The sequence below is a fragment of the Carya illinoinensis genome, chromosome 3 (assembly GCF_018687715.1).
Source record: "Carya illinoinensis cultivar Pawnee chromosome 3, C.illinoinensisPawnee_v1, whole genome shotgun sequence".
NCBI lineage: Eukaryota > Viridiplantae > Streptophyta > Magnoliopsida > Fagales > Juglandaceae > Carya > Carya illinoinensis.
The window spans coordinates 8,110,401-8,130,260 of NC_056754.1; positions in this window are offsets into that span (position 1 = coordinate 8,110,401).

A 19,860-nucleotide genomic window follows, 5' to 3' on the forward strand; every position below is an offset into this window, starting at 1 on the left:
ATACGGGTCGGATTTTATCCGGCCTCAACTAGATTCCAGTTATGGTTTTTGGTCTGGATTTAATCCGGACCGAAATCCGGATGAATCTAGGCCGGGTTTCGAATTTAAATCCAAAATCCGGATCTAAAACCCAGTACCTGGGTTTCTTAAAACTTTCCCTACCCGTAATTGCCCTAGCTGCCCCCTCCCCCTGAAATCACTCTCATCTTCTCTCTCTCTCTCTCTCTCTCTCTCTCTCTCTCTCTCTCTCTCTCTCTCTCTCTCTCTCTCTCTCTCTCTCTCTCTCTCATTCACTCATCTGCTCTCCCTCTCTCTGTGCTCTGCGATGGTACCTCTCTCTCTCTCTCTCATCTGCTCTCCCCCGAAACCGTTCAAGGAACTCACGATTGACTAGCGGCGGGACTGTACCAAGAGTTGATGGATACCTCTCTCTCTCTCTCTCTCTCTCTCTCTCTCTCTCTCTCTCTCTCTCTCTCTCTCTCTCTCTCTCTCTCTCTCTCTCTCTCTCTCTCTCTCTCTCTCCGAAGAAACCTTAGCCTCCCTCCCTCACTGCCGATCGAAGAAGATAGCCTCCCTTTCCTCCCTCATTGCTGATCGAAGAAACCCCGTCATCCCGTGACCCATCATCGTCGTCGCCGACTCGCTATCATCCTCGTGACCTCAAGGTTTGTTCTCTGTGATTTAGGTATGTTTTAGATTTGGTAGATCTGGGTTTCTTGTTATTTTGTTAAACACGTATAAAGTATATGTTGTTATTTTGATTGATCTGGGTGTGTTTTTTTTTTTTTTTTTTTTCTGTTAAACATGGGTATAAAGAGAGTGAGGTTTTTTTTTTTTGGGTTGTTTTTTGAATCGTGGAGATGTTTTAGGAAAGGAAAACAGATTCTCAGGAAAGGAAACTCATGGCAGACTCCATTTCCCGGGGATGAAGTGGAAGGTAGTGAAAACAGGGCACCCTTCGAGAATTCACTTTGACGTTTAGGGTCATGTCACTCTGGTATCAACAATCAGTTAGCATTCGTTATATCTGCGTGTTTAAGACTCTCTTTCGTATTTCAGTTCTTTTCAACGGGTGCGTTGAGGGCGGGGAATGTCTCTACCCAAGTCGTGATAAAGGAACTTCCTTTCGTTTTAAATTAGGCCAAAGTAAGTGTGGTCTGACACTCAAAGATCCATGGTGTTGAACTAGTTAGTACTTTCTCATTTTCCTATATTTATCTTAGTTTATGTAGGATGAAAATTTGAATGAACTGGAATCTAATTATGGAATCTTATTGGAAAGACAATTTTTTGTAATTGCTTTGGTTTTGTCTCCCATTTGCTCGATGAAATTCAGTGTGTCACCATGCAATAGAGGGAGTATCAAGCCAAAGAGAAACTTCACAAGTAGATGTTTTTGTATCAATACTTGCTCTCGTTCTCTAGTTTTTATGTGTAGTATTGAAATGCTATGGGGAACTCGGCTCTCCACCAAAGTTAGCCTATGGGGAACTCGGCTCTCCACCCCTGATTCCTCCCAATTCAACTCTCATTTTTGATATTGAAATGCTGTCTTCGACCACTATTAGAGACATAGCTGGTGATGGAGGAATACTGAAGAAGATAACGAAGGAGGGTGAAGGATGGGCTCCTCCAAGAGAAGCTGATCAAGTGCTAGGTAATATTGACAATGTTAGGAGAGTTTTTCTTTTGTTAAACATGAAAAACAGAAACTAAAATACAGTAATGCATCATTGAAGTTTTTTTGATAAGAACAAACTACAATCTTGCTAAGCTTTGCTATTAACTTGTTAACAAACCCCAAGTTGCTGTTTTAGCTTGGAAGGATGATGGTCTGTAGTTCCTATCTTCATTGTATATATCAGTGTGAAGCTTTAGGAATTTCTTGTTTTAGATTTGGATGCTTTTCTATATTAAACCAAGACAGTGTACGCTATTATCCACTGTAAGTATCCATAGTCCATATTTTTTAGAGTACTTGTTTTCAAGACATGTATGCAAAAACTGCAGTTTGAATACTCTGTACTGAAAAACCAGCTTGAATATCTGACTTGCAAAATAACAAGCACGATTATGCAATATTTATTGGCTTGCATATTAACATGTGGTATATATTTTGCTTGCTTTATTGAATATTGACATTGGCTGTAGGTTTACTCGATTCATGATGCAGCTGCAAATAATGTGAAATGCCTCGCAGAAGGAGCAAGTTTTATAAAAGAAGTTTATATTGTAGTCACCTGTGGATTTCCTTGGAGACCATTCCAACTTGCTAGGGAATTCACTAGCCTTTCTAGGTACGACCCATGTCATTCCTACAAAGAGATCATTCCACATGGTCTTTGAACTAACGATTGAACTAATGATAATAGCCTGTAATTTTGTATTTTGTAATGTAATTAAATACCAAATAATGTAATATGAAGTGAGATGTACTATGTGATGCATGCATTTTATATTATAAATACTGAATTTCTATTTTTTAGATGCATTTAGTTAAAAAGATAATAAGTTTTCTGTATTAAAAAAAAAAAATAGTTTTTCAAATGTAATGGAATATAGGCTTTAGATTTTTTTAAAAAAAATTGCTTTACAACATCTTTTTTGGAACAGAATTTAGTAGTATATAGCCTTAGTAGTTAAAAAAAAAAAAAAAAGGGGTACAGCCCGGTACCCGGATTCATCCGGGTTTCGGACCGGGTATATCCGGGCCGAAACCCGATCCAGATTTGGACTCCGGATTTTGGGCCGGGTATACCCGTATACCCGGTTCGAAATCTGGATGGACAGCCCTAATGGTTTTGTTTCTTATAGGTATCCACTCAAATTGTATTTTTACACAAATTTTTGTTACGGTTTCTTTAACAAGTTGTGAGCTCGGATTTAATAAACTCGGTTTATATGTTGTACGAAAATTTAAAAAAATTATAATTATTAAAGAGAATGAAATTAGATGATCTAAATTACTGAAAATTGGGTCGTTTCGTATTTGTGATGGTGATGTGCTTTCTTGTGTCAGAATTTTCTTCGGAAGTCTCAACGACAAAGGTCCGGGTTTATATTTTTGGACAATGCTAGGGATCCCGCTCGGGGATCCCGTTAAGTTGTCCCGCTGCAACCTTTTTTTATTTTTTGAATTTTTTTTTTACACAAAGGTTAAGAAAATTATATTTAATTATATTGTGAATTTTATTATTTTTTTAAAATATTTAAAAGTGTTAAAAAAATGATATGAAAAAAATAAAAAATAAAAACACTTTTTAAATATTTTTCTCAAATCATTTTTTAACACTTTTAAATATTTTAAAAAAATGAATAAAATTCACAATATAATTAAACAACATTTTCTTAATTTTTCTGTAAAAAAAAACTTCAAAAAAATAATTTCAAAAAAAAAAACTTGAGCGGGACAAATGAACGGGATCCCCGACCGAGATCCCTATCATTTTCCTATATTTTTTGGGATCGGAGTTTTGGTTGTTTTTTTTTTAAAATTTTTCTGTTTTCTGGGGATGGGAAGGAAGAATTGAAATGATAATGGGGTATTTTTTGCGCGGGAGACCCTTTGGGCAGGACGTTGTGTAAAGACTTACACCATTCAATAATAAAATGACACTTCAGCTAATCATGGATGTGCGCTTTAGAATTTCACCATCCAATAAACCATAAATACGTAAGAGACTTCACCTAAAAAATTATGGATGTACGCTTTAGAGTATTTTTTTCTCATTATGCAAAAGAGACTTTATTTCAGAGCTTTCAATCGTCTCTCTCCCTCTATTGCACTCGCTCTCTCGTCTCTCACAGTAGTAGTATTTCTCTCTCTCTTTAGCCCCTCAAATTAATTTTAGCCATCAGCAGGTTTTTTCTATTTTTTTGTACAAAGTCGAGGACCAAAGAAGGAAGAATGGCGAGCAAGCTGGGCCGTCTGTTCTCATCCATATCTACTCTCTCCGCTCCTAAACTGAGCTTCTCCCACACTAAATCCTACCCGTTGGCTTGGTCCATGTCCGATTCGGCGAACCAACTCATTTGCTTAACTACTCAGTAGCTGCAACTACTCAACGAAAACATCAATAGGCAACAGCAGATGAGACCACCAAAAATAATATCCAAAACGAAACCAAAGACGATCATCAAGAAGGGGAAGAAGACGAAGATGATGACGATCTTTGTGGTCTGATTTCTAACTAAATGGACAGTGATTGGGAGCGAAATGGCCAGTGCTCTGATTTCTAACTTAATTTTCAAATATATGAGATGAGTTCGTGCCTTTTTGATAGCGAAATAAAATCAAATTTCCTTGTACTTTGCATTCTGATTTTGCTTAGTTATTTGGTTGTATTTTTGTTTTAGATGTAAACAAATATTCTGAATAAATAGAAGAAAGTAAATTGCATGAACAAGATGTTGGCTTGGTATCTATAGCGACAGAATGTGAAGGATACTGCAAGAGAGTGGAAGTCTGAGAATTGGGGTCTAGTTATCTGAAGGAGGAGAGAGAGAGAGAGAGAGAGAGAGAGAGAGAGAGAGAGAGATGGGGGAAATGGGTGCAAAAAGTTGAGAGAGAAAAGTATCGTCCCAAGGTATGAAAAGTGGAGAAAAGCTTAAAGATTCACTACATTCATGTTTAATTCACTTCTAAAGAAACTCTTATGTGGCATCTTTTGATTGGTTGGTGTAAAACTTATATATACACCATGACCGGCTGCCAGGCGCTCCCTTGTCAGGAGTGATGATCTCCCAAATTCTTTACTGTCAATAAACCCATTTTTCCATTTCACCTGAAATCAAATCCAAGCACTCAAAAAAATCACACTATCTTTTGGGTATTAGAAATAAGAAACAATAAAATTGCAAACGGCAAAAGAACTTGTCTAAAGTCGATAATCAACATGTCCACCATTTCTCCAACATCAATGAAAAAAACAAGAACCAAAAGTCACCGACTAAATCAAAACCCAGGTCAATGAAAAAGAAATTAACAAAAAACATAGATGGTGAGGGAGCAAAATAGTTGGGTTTGAAATGAGAAAGCTCATGCTTTCAGTTTGATAGAGAAAGGCATGTTGATGAGGAGAGAGACGGTAAAACAGGAAAGAATATGATATTCTTTTATTCTAAAATGGGAAATGATCAGGTGTTCCTCAGTTTATTGCAAAAACGTTTAGAAGCTAACATGCCAGCGTTTTATAGCGTGGTGTACATGGCCGTTTTTCACTGGATCCGATTTGAAGATTTTCTCCTTTTTCGCCAGTTTGGCTCTACAGAGGTTTAGAGAGAGAGAGAGTGGTGAGGGATCCACTTGTCGAGTTGTCAAATTGGAAAGAGGAAGATGTAGAGTTTGATCCATGTTCGTGGTTTGGGGTTGCATGCTCGGATGAAGAGGTTGATTTATGTTTGTGGTTAGAGGTGTAAAAATTAATCGAAAAATTGGACCGGATTGGCTCTAACGGGTCTCGTTTTAGACCGGTCCGATCTGAGACCGATTTTCTTAATTTCAAAACCGGTTGGTATTGATCTGATTTCGGTTCTATGCTTTTTAAGACTACCAGACTGGTTCGCTATATTATATATTTTAAATTATTTTTTTAATATTATATATAATATTTTTTAATAATATATATAATTTATATATAATATATATAATAATATGAATTATAATTATATATAAGATAATATTATTTTAATTTATAACATAAAATTTTAATTTTAAACATGAAAACTTATTTGATCATATGTTTTAATCATAAAATATATATATTAATAACATTTTATGACCTAATAAATTTTCAATATATCCTTTTTAATAAGTAAATTAGTATATAATGGATATTAATTACAATTTACATTTTATGGCCTAATACTAATAGTTTAATACTATGTTATTAGTAGTAATATATTTTAAGTCTATATATGTAACATCCCCTTCCCCATAGTTAGGACTGTCAATTACATATGTTACTGAAACTAGGTAACAGATTTGAATATTTTTTTTTTTAAAAAAACATTGTTCATTCCCAAAAGAAAACTTAAGTAAAACCATTGTTTAAATTATAGTCATATCCAAGTTTCCAAACCAATATAATGAAAAGCAAAACCATAAATATACTCTAAGTTTCATTAGTCTGCTCCTTCTCAACTTGGTTCGCCTGCTCATAGTCCTCATCATCCTTACTTGAGTGGTTAAAAAAATGAAATAAAAACTAAAATGAGTCGAAGATTCAATAAGAACTCACCACAATGTAAACATAATAAATAAAAGATATGTCATAAATTTTTCATGCTAAAAGAATAAAATTCTTGTCATATCATGTTGATACTCATGCTATGTGTGACTGTCTTTATTTATTTGAATTAACTGATTAACTAACTGATTTGACTGGCTCACACACTTAACCCTGTGTGCAAGGTTGTGCACCGGCCCCACATCCCCTGTAGTAAGGGGAGCTGCTGAGTAATTTTGGCATATTACGGCGGACCACACTTGAGTCCGTGACTTGCACATCCACTCCAAATACTGAACTAAAAGGGCATCTGATTAATTGATTTGATTAACTGATCTAATTTTATCTTACACTTAAACTTAAGATAGCTTACATGTCTTATGCAATGTGAGATGCATGACATTCCTACTAATATAAATAATTGCAACATGCTAAACATGAATATGATATGGAAAATGAATGTAATCATATGCTTTGATGACTGATATGCTTACATGGATCACAACATGCGTGGTACATAAAAGTATGGTTATAAAAGAATTAGCTTTAATAGTAATAGTCTAAATATGTATTAATTTGTGGTCAAATTACTTACCTCGATGCTTCCACGACTTCACTTTATAGTTCGTTACCTATACAAAGTACTAATCGTCACTAATTTTCTAGAAAATGTGTCCTAATATCCCACTTACTTAATTAAATGCATACTTTAATAAATATTCTACTTAATACGAAATCTATGAATGTGGATTCTTTAAATACTAATAACATATTTTCACTTTCAAACTATAATTTAGTAGCATATTAGACAATATTATAAAACCAATCGTGAAAACCCCATCTCTTAAATTAGGTTTACTTTCTTATAATTAATACAATTATTTAAAATCTACTTGAGTAAATAGTAGAGAATTCATTTCATACAGTAACTACTAAACTTAAAATATTTAAAATAAATCATTAAAGCCTTACTGTTTAATATAATCTAAATTTTAATTTTAATAATTGATAATATTTTTAACTCTACACCAAGAAGTTCACGTAGAAATCAATTTAGAAGCAATCACTTGTTGCCATGGCTTATAAGGGTAACAATGTAATAAAACATTTTAACTGGTACGTGTTATGCTTCTTGAAAGAGTTTTGCTACTCATAAACCATACATATTACACACCACACTTCACTTTTTTTATTTTTTTAAATTATTTTTAAATTTATTCTTTTTAAACTAATTAAATTTTTATACTCATTATTCATATGCCAAATATTTTTTAAAATTAAAAAAATTAAAAAAATATATGGTGTGTGGTATATAGACTTATATTTTGATTTTTTTTTTTTCTTAAAAAGATAAATGGCAGCCTTGTAAATATCAATATAAATTTAAATAACAGAATTTCTGAAAAGCTAGATGGCAGTTTTTGTAAATATTAACATAAGTTTGAATAACATTATAGCACACTTCCTGAAAAGCTAGATGGCAGTTTTGTAAATATAAGTTTAAATGTCTTACGAGGCTACAGTAAGATACATCTTTTTGACATGTTCTAGAGGGCTACACAACAGAGAATTGAAATAGCTTATTTGTAATATTGTAAAGAAAAATTATGGATGTAACCGGCTGGTCAAACCGTGGGAGAATCGCATCTCATGTGGCATAAATGAAACAGTACCATTTTATTCAACTTGTCAAAACGCCTTTGTCTTCTCACGAAGTCACAAAATTCTTATTCTCCACCAAGCCACAAAACTCTACTTCTCCACAAATCACGAAGCTACAAAGTCACAAAAAAAAGCCCCATTCGTCTTCTCCACGAACCCACGTAGCCACAAAGCGAAGCCCCATCGGTCTTCTCCAAGAACCCACAAAGACACAATGTGTAGCCCCCATCATCTTCTCCACTCAAAAGTTGAAATCACCATTTCCACTAACACACATAACTCTAGATTGCAGTTGTTGTACGTAGGGGTGAGTATCGGCCGGTCCGGACCGGCCATTTCGGTCCGGACCGAACCAGACCGGGAGTAGGTCCGGTCGGTCTCGGTCCAAAATCCCCTGTACCGATTGGTTTCGGTCCTGGTCCCGGTCCAGGGGTTTTTTGCCCCGGACCGGACCGAATGATTAATATATTATTTAATATATTTTATTATTTATATAATTATTTATAATTTTATATAATTATTTATAATTTTATATAATTATTTATAATTTTTATCTAACCTAATAGGCTAATATTTATCATACTAATTATTAATATTTATAATTTTATACTAATACTTATATTTATACTAACTTACTAAGACTAAGACTAAATCACTGCTAGTTAATAGTTATTACATGATATTTACATATAGTTATTACTTATTAGACTATACTAGATAAGTTAATAAACATTACTAATTTACTATATACTAATAGACTAAATTGACTAATAGTAATAGTATTAGTATTAGTGTATTACTAATATATATTATATATAATATATATAAATTTAATAGTATACTATTAGTTATATATATATATATATTAAATTAATATCTTTAAGTTATTATCTATTAGTACTAGTGTAACTAGTGTTATTACATATTATTAGTTAGTACTTAGTAGTTAGTAGTTACTAGTTATTAGACTATAGTAAATAAGTTAATAAATATTACTAATTTACTATATACTAATAGACTAGTAGTAGTAGTATTAGTATTAGTGTATTACTATTTACTAATATATATAATAGTGTAGTATTAATTATATATATATTAAATTAATATCTTTAAGTTATTATCTATTAGTATTAGTACTACTACTAGTGTAACTACTAACTAGTGTTACTGCATATTATTAGTTTGTAGTTATTACATCTAGTTATTAAACTATAGTAAATAAGTTAATAAATATTACTAATTCAGTATATACTATAATACAAAAAAAAAAAAAATTAGAGTAATAGTATTAGTATATAGTAAATTACTAATAGTAATAATATATATATAATAGTATACTATTAGTTATATACTTATATATATATATATATATATATTAAATTAATATCACAAGATAATTATATAATTATTAAATATATTCTCTTGGATATAAAATAAAATAAAAAAATTGTCACTAAATATACTCTAAGTCTCTAAGTAACTAAGTTAGTAATAAATAATAAAGTAACAATTAACTAGTGTATTTTTTAGTGAGTTAATTAAATAATACACATTAAATAGTTTAGTTAAATATATTTTTACTAACTTATTAATTATTTTTATTGTTTAGAATTGGAATTTAGAAGTGGAAAGAAATTAGGGAGGGACTGAAAACGGCACTGTTTTCAGTAAAATTAGACCTAAATGACACCGTTTAGGTCTAGTTTTAAAAACTCAGTTGCGTGAAATGACGCCGTTTCACGCAACACATATTTTTTTTTTTTTAAATCTAATAATGAAACGGCGCTGTTTGGAGTTAAAATTAATCCCAAACGGCGCCGTTTCATTATTAGATTTTAGCTTCCCCCTCCCCCCCATTCCATCCCCTCCCCCATCCCCCTTCACTTCGGTCTCTCTCTCTCTCTCTCTCTCTCTCTCTCTCTCTCTCTCTCTCTCTCTCTCTCTCTCTCTCTCTCTCTCTCTCTCTCTCTCAGAACTCAAAAGAAGTCACTAAAACCCTAGCCGTGCCGTGCGCATCCCCTCGGAACCGACCGGACCGTAACCCATTGCCGTGCGACGTGCCGTTGCCCCTCCGTTGCCCTGTATGAACCTCTTAAGAGTTAAGCCCCTTCACCTGCAATACGAGGTGCTTATGTGCCGATCTCTCTCTCTTTCTCTCTATCTATTATATAATTTTTATATCTTAGATTCTTACCTATTAGTTATTATTTTTGTTAATTTGGTTGATAGTTGTGGATGCTTGTTCAGTTGTTTGTGTGCTGGATAGTTGTGGATTTTAGGATGGTTTGTGTGCTGTATAGTGGTGGATATTAGGGTTGAATTTCTACACTTTGCCTGAGTTCGCTCGAGCTCAGTGTCGAGCGAGGGTCGAGCGGTGCAATCTGCTTGAATTCACTCGAGCTCCATGTTGAGCGAGGGTCGAGCGGTGCAATCTGTCTGAGTTCGCTCGAGCTCTATGTCGAGCGAGGGTCGAGCGGTGCAATCTAAAGTCACTAAAATGATATTTTGTAGTCTACTCAAGTTATTGGGCTATGGTATTTTAATTTTTTTTTTCTAAAGTCACTAAGTCATATTGAATGTAGCACTTTATCGTTGAATTTGCTTTCTTATATTTTTTTGAAAGTATTGTTAAATAGTCTTTAAGTGAGATTGATTTGTTTTTAAATTTTAATATTTATTGTTCTATAGAAACTCATTACACTAATTGTTGGTTGTTTATTTTTCTAGATGGATTCTTCAACTTCAACAAATGATGTCCAGGAGTCAATACAAAGCCCAAATATGCCTCCGCCTCCACCCCCATCCAATGTAAGTGATAAATCTAACATTGGTGCGTCACAAAGTGGTAGAGTTAGGTCAATAGTTTGGGATCACTTTACAAGAATACCAGAAGGTGATCCCACTAAATCTAGGACTGCATGTAATTATTGTGGTGTTTCATATGCATGTGATACAAAGATCAATGGTACAAAGTCTATGAAGTATCACATTGAGAAGCAATGTAAGAAAGGCCCTTTTAAGAATACGGATAAGTCCCAGACAACTCTAGGCTGGAAGGTGGAGGGAGGTAGTGGCGGTGGGGGACTTGTGCCAATTGCATTTAGTGTTGAGGCTTGCCGACAAGCCTTAGCTAAGATGATTATTGTTGATGAGTTGTCATTTAGGTTTGTTGAAGGGGAGGGTTTTAAAAAGTTTATACTTGTGGTTTGCCCTAAGTGGGTAGGGATTCCATCTCGTTGGACGATTGCGAAGGATTGTTTTAATTTGTTTATGAGGAAAAAAATAAATTGAGGAGTGCTCTTCAAGGGCAACGAATTTTCCTAACCACGGATACATGGACATCCGTGCAAAACCTTAATTATATGTGTCTCACGGCACATTTTATTGATGATGACTGGAAGTTACATAAGATGATTTTTTCCTTTTCTTTGGTTAAAAATCACAAGGGTGATACCCTTGGTAAGGGCATAGAGTTGTGTTTGCATGATTGGGGGCGACCGAAAATACTTGCAATTACTCTTGATAATGCAAGTTCTAATAATGAGGTCGTTTCTTATTTGAAAAAGAAAACCAAGTATAGGAGGGATACGGTCTTGGAACATGAATTCTTACATGTTCGATGTTGTGCTCACATTTTGAATTTAATTGTACGTGAGGGATTGAAAGAATATGAGGAGTCTATTGCGAAGGTGAGGGGAGTTGTGAAGTATGTTAAATCCTCCCCCCAAAGGTGGAGTACATTTAAGAAATGTGTGCAGTTCGAAGAGATTCAATGCAAAAGTCATGTTTGCCTAGATGTGCCGACTAGGTGGAACTCCACCTATCTTATGTTGGAGAGGGCTGGAAAATTTAGAAGGGCTTTTGATCGGTTGGAGGAAGAAGATATGTGCTTTTTAAGTAGTATTGGAGATGATGATGATGACGATGATGAAGGTGATGTGGTGACTAGGAGAAAGTCAAAAAAGTTAGGGCCTCCCAATGCATCCGATTGGGATAAGGTAAAGTTGTTTGAGAAGTTTCTTGCATTATTTCATGATGCAACTTTACGCTTTTCGGTGGGTGAGTATGTAACTTGCAATACTTTTGTTACGGAGTTGGTTAATATTAAGAATGTCATTAACATAGAGTGTGAAGAAGGAGGACCCGTTGTAGGATTAATGACCACAAATATGAAGAGAAAGTTAGAAAAGTATTGGAAGAATATGAATAATCAGAATATGTTGCTCTACGTTGGGATTGTTCTTGATCCTCGTTACAAGATGCGATATCTTGACTTTGGGCTAAGAAAAATGTATGCATATGATCAATCAAAAATCATTGATTTGAGTTGGAAGGTGAAAAATACATTTATCCGTATGTATGAGGCATACATCCAAGATAAAGAAGGGAGTTCTCCTCAACGCACGGGTTCCCCACGTGAAGATGCAAGTCCTCCCACAACTCAGTCTACGAATAGACAGGCCGTATTGATGGCCCAATTTAAGCAAGAGTTACAGTCAGAAGATTCTTTGGAAAGCAAGTCAGAAGTTGATAGATATCTAGCTGAAAAATGTGAGGATCAAGGTGAAGGTTTTGACCTACTCAATTGGTGGAAGGTGAATTCAGTTAGATATCGCGTACTTTCGAAGGTTGCACGTGATGTACGTGCGATACCGGTATCTACTGTGGCCTCTGAATCTACATTCAGCACTGCGGGTCGTGTACTTGACCCTTTCCGAAATAGTTTAAACCCGATGATGGTTAAGGCTCTCATATATGTACAAAATTGGCTCCGTTCTTCCTCTACTCCAATAAGCCTTAGGACTTTAATGGATGAAGTTGAGGAATTTGAGAAGCATATAGATATGGGTATGTAATCATGTTACTTTTGATTTATTTTGTGGTATATTTTGTTTTATCTTCTATATTAAATTAACTTTATTTAATTTGTTTTATTTTCAATTTTTTTGAATTGAAGGAGAACTTATTGGGGAATTTGCTGATTTAGCAGAAGGATCAAATTCAATGGGTACCAACTCTCAACCCAATGTTGATGTAAGACCAAAAAGGTGAGACCGTGAGAAAATAGAATGATTGTTTTGTGCTCAAGTCAAATCTTTTTTTTTTTTTTTTTGTCCAGTTTTACTTCTTTCTTCATTACAATTTCTGTTTGTAAAATCTAATGATGATCCATGCAGCCTCATGTCTCCATCATCTGTTTGTAAATCTGGGCTCTCTGTTTTCCAAAGTAGTAGCTAGATTATTAATGTTAAAGAATACTATTATGGCTAAACTAATGATGAATCTGCCTACACACTATTGGAATTCTATTTGATGTTTCTTACATGAGTTTGGTTCTATTTGATGTTGGTTCAAACTTGGTCCTTGTCTTTATTTTGTATTTTCTGCATGTTCAAGGCTATATAATGAGTTATATAAACATTGTTGATTAATTTGTTATGGCTGTGATTTTTTTACTTATTTATCTACAGATCTGTGATCTCAACCTTGATGGAAAAATTGATTGTGAGGAATTTGTGGCACTTATCTAGTAGCTGATAGTCAGGGACTGATTCTCACTTTGCCTAATTGTATAATTTGTATTTTATATTGGTGTAATTATGTTAATGCTTTAGGCTACTGTTGGTCATATTTTTTTTTTTACATAATTTATGCTACTATTAGTCTGTTTAGTGCATTGTGTATCAGTGCTTTTGATGTAAATTATTAAATATGATTTCTAATCTTTGATAATTCTTTTTTTCAGATCTTTTAATTTTCAGTTTTTAAATATGCTTGAGAATGGATTTTTATTTTTCCTTCTTTTCGAAGGTAGATTTGAATCATTTGATGTATGTAAGATACATGAAAGTAGATTTTAGCTATATTTTTCTCTTTTTTTTTTTTTAAAAAAAAAAAAGACCTTTCTTTCTTTTTTAAGATAATGCAAGTTGCAAATTGCAATTAAGTTGGTACTTTGCTATATAATAAATATTAAATGGTATATGCTATGATTGATTGATGATTGATCCATTTGTTTAAATTGTTTGGATGTATATAGAAATTTTTTATTTTTTTGACAGTAAAATATTTTATTCAAATTTATTGTATATATATAATTTTTTTTATGGTTATTTTTATTTATCTTTCTAAGTTTTTTTTTGTATTTTTTGCTTCAAACTAGATAAATTGTTAGTGGATTCTAACTGTTGGGCCGAAATAACTGTTATAAAAATATTGGATCATTGGCCCATTTGGAAGTCGGTTGGACCAATTAGACCGACCAGACCGGACCGGACCGAATGGGACCGGACCACACTGGTCTTTATAAGTTTTGGTCTGGTCCAGGGTGGGGAGACCCTGGACCGAATACATCCGGTCCGGTCCATTAAACCCCCCAGGATCGGACCAGACTGGACCGAACTCCCCCCTAGTTGTACGTATAAGTGGTGTAATCTTCAAGCACACCTTTATAGCCGTTAGCAAATACGGAGAAGAGGTGATCCGCCATGTTCATGTTGTAGACCAAAATAATTTTTAAAAATTTTTTCCTCATAATTTAACTTTTTTGGAAGAACTAAATTTTGGGACATTAGGATTGATAAGTTTTCCAAGCTTTTCAATTTTTTTCCAAAAAACCTTTTGCATCATCCTGGCCCCTGGGTAGTCTTTCACAACTTCCCCAGCTTGTATTGGTGTCTTCAACTTCAATGTCTCACCGTTAGTTTTAATGACCTTTGCAGTTTTCATAGCTCTCAAGCTATTTCTCATGGAGCTTAGTTTCTTTCTCAGTAGCCAATAATGGCTTCTCTAGCTCTATGAGTTAAAAATAAAAACAAAAGAGAGGTAGCTTGATCTTCTTGGTTGATCAGGCTGACAAAAAGCCTGTGATTTGTGGGTAAAGATGACCTCTCTTTGCTTGAAGACCCATGCCAACTCACACAGACCTCTCTCTATTTCAATTTCTCCTACCCATGACGACTCGCACACATGAAGACAACAACAGATCTGTTTCTTCAGCTTGTGCTATTTCCTTGTGTTTGCTTTTTTTTTTTAATATATACATTGGCTGATGTGGCCAACTGATTCCCCTACAGTTTCCCATCCCGGTTGTACGTAGAAGAACTGTATTGCAAATCGTGAGAGAAACCAAAAGTAAAAAATTTTCTTATGAATAAACAAAGTTGAGAACTGAGAAAGGCAAAGCTGTCCGACAGTGAGGAAATCCAACTCACTGTGAGAGGAACGGATGTGACAGATCCATGAAGATCAACATCAGTGCAACTGAAGGTGGGTTCTGATCATAGTGAAGTTCAAATAGAGAAAATAACTCACTCCTAGTTTATGTTCAGAAGTGAAATAAGATAAGATAAAATTTTTTAAAATATGTTGAGATGAGATGAGATAGAATAAGATTAAATGAAATATGTATTTGTTTATAGAGAATAGATGAGAATAGTTTGAACTTTGTTATAATTAGTAATATGATGAGACCCACAAGTACTTGTAATACTTTTTATAATATTTTATTTGTTTATTTATTTACTAATGGTACATTTGTTTTTGCTGCTTCCTTTTCTTTTTTTTTTAACCATTTGGTCATTTTTTTTTGGCAGCTTCCTTTGTTTATTTATTTACCAATGGTGCATTTTTTTTTAACCATTTGGTCTTTGTTTTTTTGCTATTGTTTTTTGTTTATTTATTTACCAATGATACAATTTTTTTTTCTGCTTTATTTATTTATTTACCTTATGTGTAAATATTTTTTTTAATCAAATATTTTACTACACGTTTGGTATAATTTTTTCTTTTTTTGCAGTGTGTATTCATGTCAATATACTGTTTATTTAAAATAGATTATTGGAGGGAACAGTATTGAAATAAGGTGAGATCCGAGGAGATGAAAACTTGAGAAAAAACTTGAGATCTTTTGAGATAAAAATTGATAGATCAAAATGTGTGTTTATTTTTGTAAAACCTCTAACCATACAAAAACTTTGAGAAGTTTTCAAAATTTTAATTTTCAGTTGCGAAAGCAAATGAGGCTTAGTCTCGGTAGTTGTAACAGCCCGCTAGAAATTCAATTGTGAAATTTCTATTAACTTTAGGAACCTCGTGAAAACCCCATAAGTTTTCACAAATCCATTAATCGTATAGGTTTTTGTCTAACTACATAGTTAGTGTTATTATTTACTATGGTATCAGAAATGTGTTTTTGATTATTGGAGATAGTTAGAAGTGTCAAAATGTATTATGGTTTGTGCCATTAGACTCGGAGGGCTATTTAAAGTCTTATGGCGCAATAACATTTTTTCATATTTTCGGACAAAACGTCTGTTCAAAAACTGTAGATACTATTGGATAAAAAGAAATATCTTGAGGTAATTTTCATGAATATTATTGGGTAAAAATATTTTGAGTTGATTTTTATAGATATTATTAGATAAAAATATCTTAAGTTGATTTTTTGTAGATACTATTGGATAGAATATTATGAGATAATCTTTTATAGATATTTTGGGTAGGAGAAAATTACACTCAACTCTCAACTCCAGCCTCATCTCTTCCATATCTCATCCATAATTATCTCCAACCACCTCTCCCCACGAAATTATCTTCATTTACACTTTCCATTGAAAGAATATCAAACACTCTCTCTCGGACAGCTTTTAGGAGGTATTTTGCACACCAATTTCGAAGCTGTTGTAAGTATTTTATCATAAAGTCTCCTTCATATAAGTTGTTCCTTTTTGAGTCTAGTTTACATGGATATATTATTTGCCCCATTTGAAGATCATTTGGTCAGTCAAATATTGTGTAAACTATAGAAAGGTCATTCTGGGAGATAAACTGGAGAATATGTTATAGTTTGGAGTTTTTGACCAAGCTAATGGATAGATATTGGTCAGAAATTTTTATGGAGTATTTTTAACATGTATATATGACTATTGGTTGAGGATTTTTGCATGATTAAAGGTTTTGATGAAAGATGTTCTTAGATTTAGAAACTTAGAAACTGGAAGAGGAAAAACAGTTTCTGTTTTGAGAAAGTTTAACTCTTTGGTGGTCTAAACCTATTCTAATGACTTTAATAATTTTATTGGAGGATCCTAAGTATCTTATATACATGTTATATTATTATTTTGAAGATATTTGATGTTATTTTCAAAGATATGAAATTTTATGTAAAGAGATATTCAAATAAGCCAAAGTGTGGATATTCTTGGCCAAATTTATGTTTTGGTTAATTTCTAACCATGTGATCTTGAATTAGAAGCTTTTATATGTTTTAGGACATCTTTTTAAACCATGTGATGGTTTGGTTTGAAGATCATATATTTATAAGTCATAGATCAAGAGATTTATCAAAACTAGTTGAGGAAAAAGTTTCTGTTTTTGGACTAAGTGTAAAACCAAAAACTCCAAATGTTATTTTGTGATTTTGGTGACTTTGGTTTGATGATTTAAAGCATGGTTGATGTTAGGATGATATTATGAATATGTTAGAAGTAAGATTTGATTTTTGAAACTCTTGGAGATGTTTTGATTTAAGGTCAAAACTTGTGATTCAAGTGCTTGGATCTTTTTACAAAAAAGTTTGGTGTTGATTATTAACTTTTTCTAAATGAATGTTTTAAGTATGGTTTTGAACTTAGGATTGGAAGATGTTTGTTGCAAAATTTTGGTTTAAGCATGAGTTTTGAAGTTTAAAGGAATTGCAACAAAAATAAAGGAAAATGGCCTATGGATGTTTCGACCATAGTGTGTTCTTCATAGTTGTGTTTTGTTTTAAATTTTTCTGAGTTGATATTTAAGTTTAGGACAAAATTTACATGAGAAATGTAAATTTTGAAAACTTTTGGAGTTAGTATGCAAAATCCTTAAGTTATGGGTAAAACGGTCATTTTCCTACATGTAGAGAGTAAAATAGAAATTTTACTCTTTAACTTAGTATTTTCCATATTTCAATTTATTAGTGATTTAGTGCTAACTTTTAGAATCACTAATTACAGTTCCTCGTGATCGCGCTTAAGGTTTTATAAGAAACGCGAAGATCGAGGTAAGTTAGCTTTTAACTTACTAGCAGTCTACTGTGTATGTGTGCTAAGTAAAGGAACTACAGTGTATGTATGTGTGTTATCATATATATCATGCCATGCCAAGTTATCACGTAATTGTCTAATATACAGAATTTATTCTGTCATCAATTTTTATCTGTTACATAATATATTCTGTTATGAATTACTGTACATTACAAGTACGTCATGCTAAGTATGTCATCTATTACATGTATATCAAGTCATGTAATATTCACTGTTGCAAGTATGTCATGTTAAATATGTGGTCTATTATATGTTATGCCATGTTACGAAATGTTTTTATCTCAAGTTGGTCATGTATTTCAAGTTATGTTAAGTCAAGTTTGTGTAGAATACATGGGGCCACAACAACTGTGGAGTATGTATTTACACGTAGAATACATGGGGCCACAACAACTGTGGAGTATGTATTTTTCATGTTAAGTCAAGTTTATGTAGAATACATGGGGCCACAACAACTGTGGAGTATGTATTAAACTGCATTGTGATGTGTAAAATGCATGGGGCCACAACAACTGTGGAGTATGTATTTACACGTAGAATACATGGGGCCACAACAACTGTGGAGTATGTATTTTTCATGTTAAGTCAAGTTTATGTAGAATACATGGGGCCACAACAACTGTGGAGTATGTATTTTTCATGTTAAGTCAAGTTTGTGTAGAATACATGGGGCCACAATAACTGTGGAGTATGTATTTAACTGCATTGTGATGTGTAGAATGCATGGGGCCACAACAACTGTGGAGTATGTATTTATACGTAGAATACATGGGGCCACAACAACTGTGGAGTATGTATTTTTCATGTTAAGTCAAGTTGTGTAAAATACATGGGGCCACAACAACTGTGGAGTATGTATTTACACGTAGAATACATGGGGCCACAACAACTATGGAGTATGTATTTTTCATGTTAAGTCAAGTTTCAGAACAAGTTCATGATAAGTCAAGTTTCAGATCAAGTTCATGTCAAGTCAAGTTTAGTTCATGTTTCAATTTAAGTTATGTCAATTATGCTATGTTGTATGCCAAGTTATGTTTTAATTACTTATGAATTTGATTATGCATTTATACTTTTACTGTCATCCATGCATCATTAGCCTGTGTGGAAGTTTTTTGTTAACTTGCTGAGATTTGTAATCAAATCTCACTGTGGTAGTCCCAACTACCATTCCCCCCGAATGGTAGATCTTGTTACAGGACCTGAAGGAGAATCAGGAGCTGATCAACTAGACATAGTTGACTAAGTGACGGTGCGACATAAATGTTGATATAGTAATTAACGTAAATTACTACTTGTACGATTGAGTTGCATCTCTACTACTTTTTGGATCATAACCATTTTGGACTAGTGTTGTGATCTTAGTTGTTCAATGGATTTTTATGTATGAAGTATGTTTTAAGCATTTGGGATATTTTCAATTTGGTGCATAGTATTGCTAAAGAAAAAATTTATCCGCTGCGAATATTGCATATTGTTAGATGCATGTTAGGAATATTGCATCTTATATGTCATGAACGGGGGCAGGTAACCTTGTGTTGCATGTCTCGACGCTTCAAATGTTCGTCCGATCCCAAACGGAATTTGGGGGCGTCACAGTAGTGCTCACCAAAAATATCAAAAGAACATAGAGAGAGAGCATGTTGCTGAAATTTACCACTGGAGAAAAGATGCCAAGCACAGACAGACTACAACAACATTGGATTAAGGAAATGATTTTTTTTGTGATATGGTGCAAAAAATCAAGAGGAAATTTGGTTGATGCTATAGAACAGAAATAGAAAATAAAGAGTTTAGGGTATTTTTTGTTAGGTTGAAAACATCAAGAATATGGGATTTAAATTGAATAATTTGCATCGAGTAATTGAAATGGAAACCACAGCTGAAAA